The 12077-nt window shown below is 34.1% G+C and overlaps 1 long non-coding RNA gene across 1 annotated transcript in view; it reads left to right on the plus strand.

Annotated features, from left to right (window-relative positions):
* The window catches only part of LOC104911401, a 28476-nt gene extending 26392 nt beyond the window's left edge, over positions 1-2084 (plus strand). Inside the window, exons 3-4 of the long non-coding RNA XR_004160091.1 lie at positions 223-336; positions 1982-2084. This is a non-coding gene — a long non-coding RNA (uncharacterized LOC104911401). The remainder of the gene's footprint in view (positions 1-222; positions 337-1981) is intronic.
* Positions 2085-12077: the final 9993 nt, after the last annotated feature.

Here is a 12077-nt window from a genome sequence, read left to right on the forward strand (position 1 = left end):
TAAAATGCTCTTGTGAATAAAGTATTAGCATTTTAAGAAAGTAAATGGCAGATATTTTTGTCTTTGGGGTAAAGGTGTTGGCCCAGATTAAAACAGGGTTTTAGACTTCAAGCATTCTTTGTTTCTCTGTGCTTAGAGCACGCTTCCTCTGAGAAGTCTCTCCCTTTTGGGGTACCACACCAACACGCTGCTGAGGGGTCTATTTGTCTCTGTTGCCCTCAGGACTCCGAGCCGTCAAATGAGGTGGTCTCAGAGGCCCCAGGTAATGTGGTACCCTCTACCTCAAGAAGTAGCTCTGAAGAGCTGATATCGGTGGCACAGAAACATCCAGAAGAGGTAGGACCTTCTGTGTCTATTCTGTTCCAAGGTTAACTGTTGGGGAATACACGTTTGCCTCTGTTTTTCATGCCTACTGTTGTTTTACTTGTAGCAGAGACTTTTTTAAAGCTAAAACTCAATTTTATGCTCCCATACCACTGACACAAAAGACAAGGGTAAATTTCCAGACCTTTGTTATGTAAGCCAAGTGGTCTTCAACTATTGCATTTTAATACTGTTTCTTATTATCAGGGATTGGGAAAATATTTTTTTTTCATTATTTCTATCTTTCACACACCCATGACAATATCAGGAAATCTGTTAGATTTGAGCAAATGAAGCTATATAAGACTAAAGAAACAGTAGCAGCATGTGTATATAGTTACATAAGTAGATGTAAAGTATTTGTCATCCTTCCTTAAACCTAAACATGGCTAACTGCTGGGTTGTGCAAAGGAAAGGTCCTTGGTCATATTACTGTGCCTTTCATTGTGACCTTTGTGTTCCAAAAAAATGATGCTAGATGATAATGATGTAGTGTGGGCATAAGGCCAACTCCCTGTTGGTATAAGAAGAGGTGTTGACTTGTAAGGTAGTTCCGTAACGTAGCCTGGGACTGACTTTTTCAGATCCCGGAGTGCATGCTTGTCTCAGTACATGATTTCTGGAGAGAGGGTTGTCTGCTGAATTCAGACATAAAACTTAATTTTATTATGAGATTCATCCTTTCAGGGAAAGGTTATTATATTTAATAAGATAAGTCTTTTGATTGGAGTAACCTTAATACGCCTAATCTTGGCTTCCTCAAGCAATTCAGTTATTGTTGTTAAGAATATGCCACATACAAGGTAATACTAAGGCTTTTTTTCCCTTGGATTTTCTTTCTCTACAATCTTCCCTTTAAAAGAGAATATGAAATATTAGCAGGAGGAAATACATCCGTTACAGTGCCATTCACTATTTCTCCTGTGCAGCCTATAGATAATTATCAAATACCTTCACAGATTTCTCCTTTCCTCTGATGATCTTCTCACTTTGTCTGAAGAAGAGGCAAGTCCTCAGTGCAGGGCTGGGCGAATTAATTCTTAAAAGTATCTTGTGTTTTCAGACTATATAGTTATTTTGTACTCAGGTGATCGCATCTAAACAGTCCAGTGGAAAGAGTAATGTAAATTTTTAGTAATATTTATGTCCATTTTCTTGAGTAGCAAAGGGATCTTAGAGTACAGAGGGCCATGGATTCTGGCCCTCCTAAGTCTCAGCTTTTCCGATTTATCTGTTTCTTCTCTGGAGAAATTCAGAAGCAGAGCAGAAGTGATATCTAGAAAGAAAGATAAAAGAAAAGTAATGCAGAAAGAAGGATGAAGCATGGTTAGTAAAAACAGAGAAGGTGTCTATACAATTTTTTTATACAATGAAGAGTACAGCTATGCTGTGGGGGATAATAAAATTGAGGAAACATGAAAGAAGTGAAAGATGGAAATACACCTTTTGAGTTTTAGTAAATATCTCAGTTTATGGTGAAGCTGTTTTGCTTAACATGGGGCCATGAAGTATTATATATGTTTAATAACAGAATGAGACTTCTCAAAACATAATTAATGCAGTTTATATCAAAACAGAGTGAGGAGAGTCAGAAAGAGTTTTGTGGTTGGATTTGCAGGAAACCTTGAGAGGGGAGAACCAGTATGCAGAATTTCCAAATTCAGAACTCACTGTGAAACAACCCATCTAAGTTACATTTGGGTAAGTCAGCACAGTAAGCAAATGTTTGTGAAATTACATATTTATTAATTAATATTCAGAATTAACTATAGCTGTTAACTGATGCACTATTTCTGTAATAATGCATTTCATCTGAATTTGACCCAGAAGACAGTGCTGGGGAAAAGGTCGTGGTTGTTAATGAAATGATAAAATGCAGCCATGTATGAAGAAACAGGAAAGAAGTGTAAAGGGGAAAAAGCTATCAGACTGAAGATTGCAGGAGAATGGAATAGATGAGCAAAGAAATAGATGGAAGGTAGTGTTAAAGAAGTGTATCAGATTTGAAAATTTGAAAACAATTTATAGTAGGAGAAAGTCAGGAAAATCCCATGAATTTCTATTGTTATTTATATAATCCATTAATTAATTCCTGCTTATAATTTATTTTCCTCTTAGTCCCGTCTGACTCAAACACTCAATAACTTTGTGTGATGTCATTTGATCACTTAGATGAGGCTCTTTGCCTGTCCAGATGTTCTGCTGGTCAAGATGATGGCTGAGTGCTGAGTTCTCTTTTTTCTGTGGCTGCCAGAGGGCAGCAGGGGATTTGCTCCTGGTACTACCCCCTTCTTACCATCCTCCTTTCATGCTCTGAAATCAGACGTAAATGTGTGACACATGGACAGTGGCCAACGATGTAGCATATGGCAAAACTTGCTGCATAAGTAATTAGCATGTTGAGAGTTCAGCTTTCATATCTGTGAAATTTTTGTGCCTGCGAAAGATTCGGGAAAATGTGTGTACTTCAGATTTCAAAATACTTGGGACTGTAAAATAACCAAGCTGTGTTTGAAGTTAGGGTTATATATTTAGCCCATGTTTTCAAAAACTGCAATCCCTTGTGAAAAAATAATTTGTACAGATTTGAATGCTTGAATGAATTGGTGTCCATACTGTAAGAAAGAAGTTACCTGTAATGAGTTAATGCTATTTATTTTTGTTGTCATTTTTAATAAGAAGCATGCAACAGTGAAAAAGAAAGAAAAGCTCAACGCATGTGAAAAGGAACAAATATTTACCATCTGAATTTCATTGTCACCTAAGTAAACCTTCTTTGTAGTTTACTGGGAAAATGTGAAATAACTGTTTTTAGTAAAATGTTATACTAATTTACATAGTCTTTACAATTACGTTAAAATCTTAAATTATGTAAATATTTTGTCCCTATAACAATTTCAAAATTTGGCACCTCCCTATTGTTAGTATTCCCTGACTCAATATATTATTGTATTTCTGATACCACACATTCTTTGCCATTAGCTAATGAAGAAAAATCGCTGGACATGTTGATTAATCAAGTTTCAGAGCTTTTAAAATGCTTTGAAAGTACAAATGCACTTGCTTGAATTATACTGTAATTATAAAGGCTGGGAAGTTACATTTCCTTAGTCTTACTCAATGACTGTCCAACTTTTATTTTTCCTGAGCCTCAGTGAGTGAAGAAAAATGCCACATGGGTAGCTCCAAAAGTAGCCTGTTATTTATTTCCTTGGAGACTACAGCAGATAGAATGAGCACAGTAACTTGATAGAGAAAATTCTCAGTTACAAAACAGTGTTTTTCAACATAGTCACCCCCGTTAGCTGTACATTTTCAACAGTGATGAACAAGAGGTGGCACACCATGCACGTCAAAACTTGCACCAGTGGAATTGACCTTCTGGTGCTGTCACTACTGCTGAAATGCACCACCATGCTCTCATTCGCTGTTTGGTCTCCATAAATGTTCAGCAAGCAAGTCAATGAATCTGCACTGCGCCCTCCCCATGGCCTGGTTTCAGCCTAGGCAGTTCCAATAGCACACTGTTGTTTGGTTGTTGTGAGTGATGGGTGCACACCTGGCCACTCAATAGGGAAGAGCTGCCACCGGGGATGGGCCACACTGTGAGGCCTGCAGGCCACAGGTTGGACATGTCTTTTTGGTGTATTTTCTGGAGTCATTTGTACTGTTCATCTGGCAGTTGGCAGTCACAATGTATTTAGTAAATATATTACTTTGCAGATGCGTGTGCGATCACCTTGGATAAAGTGAAGTGAAAGTTTATTGTTAAAGTAGTTCAGCAAGATTGGCGGTCCATATTTTGATACCATTTACCATAAGCAGCACTTGAGTCTGCTGAGAGTGACAACATCTGGTGCTGGTTATGTAAGGAAGAAGAGACAAGTTTTGACAGTTCCCTTAAACCTGAGTCTCAGGAGAGGTGTATTCTCTTATTTAATTAGAAGTAAAGCAGAAATGCATGAGTTATGTGTATTAATTTCTTTGCTGATCTGGTGGCAAATCAATTAATCATTTTTTAATAGCGTAAACCTTGAGGCTAACAGAGTTGTCTTTCTAGATGGCTGCATTGCTGGAGCAGTGCAGATACAGATGGAATGCTGTGCCACTCTCTCTATGACATTTAGCTCTGCTCGATAAAACAAGTAATAACCAACCAATCCCTTTCCTGCATGGCCCCTCTCTTCCCCCTGAAAGCGTGTATGTATGGAGCACTGTAGGTAAAATATTGATGAACCTCATTGTAGCACATGAATGTGAACAGCCCATGTATCTGTGTTGCTTTCTAAAAGTACAGAAGTTGTACAAAAAAGCTGTAGGATTCTGAACTAAAGAAAGATTAATCTCTTCTGAGCTATTAGACATTAAGAGCTTGCCCTATATCTGAAGAGAGCACAGATTTTTCTTCCATTAGTAATGCACAGCTGCATCATGGTTTTGTTTTGTAGGAAAAGATGGTCCTATACTTAAGACATCTTAGTCTAAGTATGATTCGAGCAATTTTAAATCATTACATTATTCTTAGAAACTCTGGGAGAGACATCTACATTATTTCATCTGTGGGCAAAGGGAGCATTTGTTAGTTTTTATGAACACAATTTGCATCTGATTAAATATTTGTTTATTTATTTGTGAGTTATCTTTCTTCCTTGATCTCCAGGTAAGACATTTTTTCTAGCAAGTCCCATTGACATACTAAATAGATTAAAAAAGAAAAAGAAAAAAGAAAGAAAAAAAGAAAAAGAAATCATAAACTTCATTAGCAGAGCTTCCAGTCCATTCTTTTGCAGCTTTATTACTCTGAGATGATTGCTTTATAAAGAAAGTATGATGTGACATGCTTTGAAAGAATAGAATAAAAGATAATTCCATGGCATAGCATGTAATAATCTCAGTCATTGCCTACAATAAACATTGGCTAGAAGCAAGATGAGAATTTGCAGTCTTATTAGAGAAAACACATATATTTGCATATCTATATATATATAAATACAAATCTGTCATGCTTGTTAAAAAAAAAAAAAAACACAACACCTGTTCATTCCTTACTAAACTTCGTAGGCTTAACAGTACTTTTCCTTTGTTCTGTGTAGCTGCAAGTTTCAACCCATTTGACAGAACTGTGGCAGACTGTTGTTGCTATAAATATGTTGTTCTTCCTGACACACTGTTAAATGAGAAAAAGTAGTTACCCAAATTGAATGAGTGGAATGCAGATTAAATCTTGAACGCTAATTTTTCTTTTAACTTAGTGGTCAGAAAAGTCATCACAAATTTCTATGCTGTACAGACCTAGGAAACTCTTAATTGCTGAATAAAAGAGCAAATGCCGATTTACTGGTTACTTGCAGTAGGCTGGAATCTCTATAAGTTTAGAATATTTTGTGGGCTTAAGTCAGACACATTCTAAAGAAGATTGAAATTTGCTTACTTGACTGAAATTTGGTTATTTGGCCTGTGTTCCTTGTGTCATATGAATTCCAACCGTCAAACTCATTTATTTAACAGAGTTCAGTCACCTATTCAGATCATTTGGCACTCAGGAGATTTGTTTGACTTTACCTTTTATGCTTTACAAGTAATTATTATGATTACTGTAGTTTCCATTAATATTTCATAGCAAAAGTGCTAAGCCATATGCCTAAAAAGCTTTAGAGTCCAAGTGTGTTAAAAGTGAATTAATAATGAGCAGAGAAGAGAGCATAATACCTTTGGCTACTGAAGTGATTCCTTTGTAAAATAAACTGGGAAATAGAGTAAGCATGCAAATGCTCTGAAGTTAAGAATTCATATTTTCTGCCTGGTCTCTTCACATGACTGTTTTATGTAATCTTCTTAATAATGAAACATAAAGGTTGTAAGATGGATGGAAAATATTGTCATGCAGCTCTGCTTTTGAAGTTAAAATTTATTTATGTATATTTAAGCTCTAAATGGCCTTATGGAATGAGGCTTTCTCTTGGAAGTACATCATTAATGTAAAAAATTAATTAGATCTGTTTAAAATTTCCACAAATCCAAGACATTTTTCTTTATTTAACCTTTTCACAGTCTCTGCCCTTCTTTAAAGTACATTTAGTCCTATATCATCTGTTACTCAGGAAGGTATTTAATACATGACTTGGCATCATTTGCATTATACAAGAAGATTAACTTTACAAGCTCTGCTATTAATCTGAGTAGCTCTACATATTGACCTATGAAAGAAGATAATTAAGTTAGCTTAATTAAGTTAATTAATTGTTACACTCTGATGAACTTACTATTGAGAGAAAATTAAAGGCAAATAGAAAATGGCATTCATTGGTTTGAAATCATATTTTAAAGGATTTTATAAAGATACATTATATTTAGATGACAAAACTATCTATTGTGTAATAACCAAAGCAGAGGCAATTAAAAATGTCAAAAGCTAAGAATCCCTGCAATATTCTCTTTTATTGCTTGACATTCAGCTATATTTCTAAAAGAATTAAAAAATCTGTGCTAGAAATGTGGAAAATAACCTTTATTTCCTACTCAAATAATTGAATTCAGAAATTGGCACCACAGTCTATAAACAGGCTGCACTCTATACAAGGTAGATAAATTAAATAATCTGCAGTAATACTCTCCTTTGGGGAGGAAAAAGATGGAAAATATCACCAGGCAGCAAGCAGTACTCAGGCAAAAGTGCATACTTGCGTGTCACTGTAAGAAAGATGTTGATAAGTTGAAGGGGAAGCTCGTGTCTGCTCCACTTCTTTGGTAAGTTTACTGCAGGAAAACATTCAGGATTACATAAAAAGGCAGCCTATCCACATGGCTTGAACATCTGTGACACGTTCACCATTCTTGGTATGTCATGATGAGTCCATTGGATATCATCAATTCAAGGTAGCTGTAGTTAATAAAAAGTAACAGAAAAGGGGTGAAACATGCAAAAAATGCTGGGCAATATACAATGCCAAATGAACATTCATCTGTGAGATTCATTCATTATACTGTGTCTTTAGTTTGAAATTAAAAATTATTAGTTCTGTATGACTGTTTTTTCCCTCTCAGATATATAGATACTCTGGATGGCAACTTCAGTGATTTGGGGATTTCTGCCTTTCTTACTGTTGTAAAAATGATTATTTTAAGTGAAGTGAAAACAGTATTTTCCCTGGGGTATTATTCTTTGGCATTTCCAGATCTTATGAATGGGTCATTGATCTGTGGATACATTCTTTAGAAAAATAGCAGCATTGAATGCGGGAAGCCAATGGCATTTAGAATTACTTGTGTACAGATTTGTATTCATATTCTGAATACAGATGAGTTGAAAATAGTTTCTTTTAAAGAGAAAAAAAATCTTTTCTTGGATGTTACCAGCTTCATTGTTATTTGAAAAACTAATATAAAATAATCTTAAAAATTAATAAGAACAGAAGAAACGATTAAATTAGAGCTGATGTATATTTAATAAGATTTATCATTTTTCTTTAATATGTTGCTCCAAAAAAATATTTAAGTTTTGTAAATTCAATTTGAAGTTAACATGTTATATTTTATGTCTTTAGCATGCTAATCAATTGTTTGTATTTTAAGAAAAAAGGAAAGAAAAAACAGTAATTTTTTTAAGCTTAAACTACATAATGAAATCGTGAAAAAATGTTTTTAGTGGGAGGAAGGCAGTGAGAAACACAGTGAAAAATTCTAATGGAGCAAACTTCAGGTAGTTTTTAACGAACACACTTTTAACTCGAAAGTAATTGCAAATTTAACAACTGAAGTCTGTTTCCCTATAGCTGTATATTTTGGTAGTTGTACTAATATCGATGGACCTGAATGTACCCATATATGCTATCTGGTTGGCTGTGACTGGGTGTTTTGAGGCATTTGTGCAATGTTATGATGCCAGGTTGTGTATGATACTGTTGTCATTTGCTGAGTGGCTGAATGTGTGATGTACCATTGAAATTCTTTCCTGGGAGGAAGTAAATTTAACTCTTTTCTTCAGTATCTGTTTGTAAATAGTGTTTTATTTTTAATTTATTTCTTTTCTGAATGATTTGTTCTCTTATCTGTAACATTTGAATGAAAAACTAAATGAATATGTTATGTAGTCATTTTTATGTAGTGTAAATATTATGCCTTTCATCGTGCTGTGTAAAGAAAGCAGTGATCATTTTTATAGATCATATATAATCTCAGAAAATTCTGTTTTATTTTAATATGACAGGTTAAAAATATTAGGCTATTCTTTAAGTCTAGATTTCAGATGATGAACCTTGGGTACTGTTGGAAATTTCAATGTCATCTTTAAGGTAGTGAAGATAAACAGAGGTCACTCAGAAGTCATTAATAATGTAGGTTATATGGATTTTTCCCTACCTGGTTGTTTCAGGTTTATCTCTGAATTGCAGTGGAATCCCAGTAGTGTTGCAGTGCTGCTTTATCAAAGTATTGTTTTTTTCAATTATTCTCACTTTTAAGCAGAATATTTAGCAGGCATTGAGGAGTTCATAAAACCTAAGTATTTTAGCACAGTAGGATCAGTGATGTGTTATTTATTAGACTCACTCTTTCTGTTATAAATCTATATTTTTGTGATATCTATACATATTTTATCTTCCTTAATTAACAGCAAATTAAAACTGAATTTATGTTAATTTAACACTAAATGGCTATTTTCTGAAGACTAGATTAGCAAATGACATAATCTTTCATAGCCCTCATTGACCTGCTAAATCCTTCTTAGTTGAATGGTTTTCCTACAGTTAATCTTTTTTTTTTTTTTGATGCATACTTAGTTGTCATAGTTTTTCTAAACCTCTGGATCACACAGAATACCCAGAAGGGTATAATCTATGCTCTAGTTATGAACTTTCTTCTACATAGAAACAGTTAGAACGTTACTGAAAGTACAGTTAAACCCAGAGAGACTTTGAACATGAGTAACATCATTGAGAAATTAGTTTTCCTATATTCAGCCCTGTTTTGTTGTTTTTTGTGTTTTTTGTTTGTTTTTTTGTATGTTTTTTTACTCAGTTAGGGTTATCGTTTAAATTGGTTTTAGCCAGCAACAGAAATCAACACACAAATTCTGCCTGTAAGGATATATTTGCATCCTCTTGTAACTTTGGTAATATTCTGTATTGTCCATATAAAGAAAAGAATTTGGGGTATGCCTAATGCAAAACTTAGCCGGCTGAAATTACTTGTCTAAGCCTCTGCCAACATGCCACTGTCCACTGAGAAAGATGCTGGCAGAAGATGTTTCAGAGCTTTCAAATGAGGCTTAAACTAGAGAGATGTGTTTTGATGCTGGCTCGCATGGGGGCGTGGAGATGCCCTGTGGTTCTGTGGTAGCAGAGCCAAATCTAGGGCCCTAGCCTGAACATTCTCTGAAAGCTTACTTAAGAGTAAACTTAAGTAGTAGGTTCTGATTAATGATTCATCTTAATTTACAGCAGAAATTCTAAGCTGAGCAGCCAGAGTAGAAAGCTGCCTTAAATCTGTATATGTGAATAACAATAGAAATGTTCTCCTTATTCTTGTTTTGTAGTTGTTGTTTTTAAGCGTATTAAATATTAATAATTTCAAGTTTATAACTCAGTAGCCAGTGTCTGTTGTGTATGATTTGTAGATTAGAAAGCCAGGAGTGATCATAACCATCCATTCCAATTTATTAAGTAGGATATATCGTAGTAATTTTGAGCATGCTTTCAAAAAAAAAAAAAAAAAAGTATTTATATTCATTTAAAACACTTCAAACAAAACAGAGTGAACTCAAGATTCCATGCTGAAGACTTCCAGCGATAAATCTTGGTTTGCTTTGTAGTCTGAATCCAGACTCTATCTACTATAAACCTTTGTCAGATAATTCAAACATTGATTTGTTTGGGATTTTCTTTTTCCAGTGTAACTTATGGACTGTGAACTAGTCATCTTCCACCTTGACATATGTTTTCAAAACCTTCGGTTGTAGTTGACTGCAATTTTCTCCAAATTTTCAGTAGGCTTTCTGCATGTAGGCACTCACTGTAGGTAAACTCAGTTAATCCAATATTGGTCACACAAGGTAGTTATTACAAAGATAAAAATCCATAATTTAGGAGGATAAAGATGGGCCTTCAGATATTATCTTCTTAATATATAGAATAAATATAAATATAGAATATAAATATAGATAAATATAGAAAATTAAGCATAAAGTCAAGAACAAGGGTATTTTTATTCAGATGTAGTTTTGATTCTGGGGGTATAATACCCAAAAGAAATGACAAAATATGAAGGGGGAAACATAATGAAAATAGCACAGAATTTTTTTTTTTTAATGCATTTTAGGTACTTACTTTTGTTATCATCTTTGACATTCTTTATTTTTATAGGTAACTGTGCAAAAATATCTCAGTAACTCAGCATTTAAAAATGGAGTCACTCATAGAATATAATTTGTATGTATGCATGCTGTGTGCATGCAGAATTTTGGTATCTGCAAAGTGTTGCTTGTTTTAGTAGAGTCTTTGTGGTTGAAAGAGTGGTACTTGAAATGGGAATTGAGGCAAAAATGATGGCCTGTCATTCTGAATTTACAGATAATCCAGAAGTCACCATTGTTCTTATTTTAGCCAGATAAGCAGGAGAGTAACCAAAAAAAACCAAAAACAACAACAACAACAAAAACTAATTTTGAACTCATGTCATTATTTGAGAAAGCTTTCAATATCTGCAGAGGCAGATATTCAAAGTTATTCAAAAAAGGAAGCATGCAAAATTGCAAAAAAACAAGCCCAATACCAGCAAGCAGAAAGATAGAGAATATGGAATTTCTTTCTTCACCACAAATGTGAGATCCTGAAAAATCTCTCTGTGTACTATGGAGATAAATTCATTTTCTCCTTCCACTCCTCCTTCAAGATGTTGTGTAGGAACATTCACAGAATCACAGACAAACATACTAATGATTAAGCACAGAAAAAGAAATTAATAAACTTTTATTTTAACTGTGACTATTTTATCTGTGATTGGAAAAGTAAAAGTATTTGTAGTGTTAAAATAATGTTATTTCTTGTAAAATCTAAGTTTTCTAAATTCCTTCAGTAATGCTGAGTAATTTGGATGAAATGTCTTTATCTCAATATAATTGAGGTAAAAGCTATTGTAGTTAGTAATAACATTTCATTTGGGAAATTAGCAAGGACAGATTTGATTTGCTTCTGCCTTCACCTTGCAGTATTCCCTATCTGCCTGTGACCATTGGAGGAGACAGGAAACTTAGTTCATAGCCACTGCAGCTTCCTACTTGTTTATGCCAAATGTTCACCTGCCAATGGATGAAGAACTGAAGTGAAAAATAGTGTCAAAAAGTAATACTTTTCAAATGCAATATTGCATATCTGGTGTGATTTCTGTTTTTTCTTCCAATTTAGCATGTATGAATTGCAATATATATTGTTCACTTTTTTAAGGAAATGCTCACACAAGTTGGCTTAGCCATTTCTTTTTCAGAGTACTAGACCTTCCAGATTATTATTTACTGAGTTTATTTTCACTTAATTTATATACATTTTAATTTGAATTTAATAAATGTATGCATTATACTCTTCTTGTGGTGACCTTACCCCAAGAGTTTGTCATTTTGATTTAATTTGAACTCCAGGATTTGTATTGTCAATTTGTTTAGATTTTGCATTCAAGGTTATATGGTTAAAAATATTCAATCAAAAAGAAAAGCTCTTTTTTTT

The sequence above is a fragment of the Meleagris gallopavo genome, chromosome 6 (genome assembly GCF_000146605.3).
Source record: "Meleagris gallopavo isolate NT-WF06-2002-E0010 breed Aviagen turkey brand Nicholas breeding stock chromosome 6, Turkey_5.1, whole genome shotgun sequence".
Classification (NCBI taxonomy): Eukaryota; Metazoa; Chordata; class Aves; order Galliformes; family Phasianidae; genus Meleagris; species Meleagris gallopavo.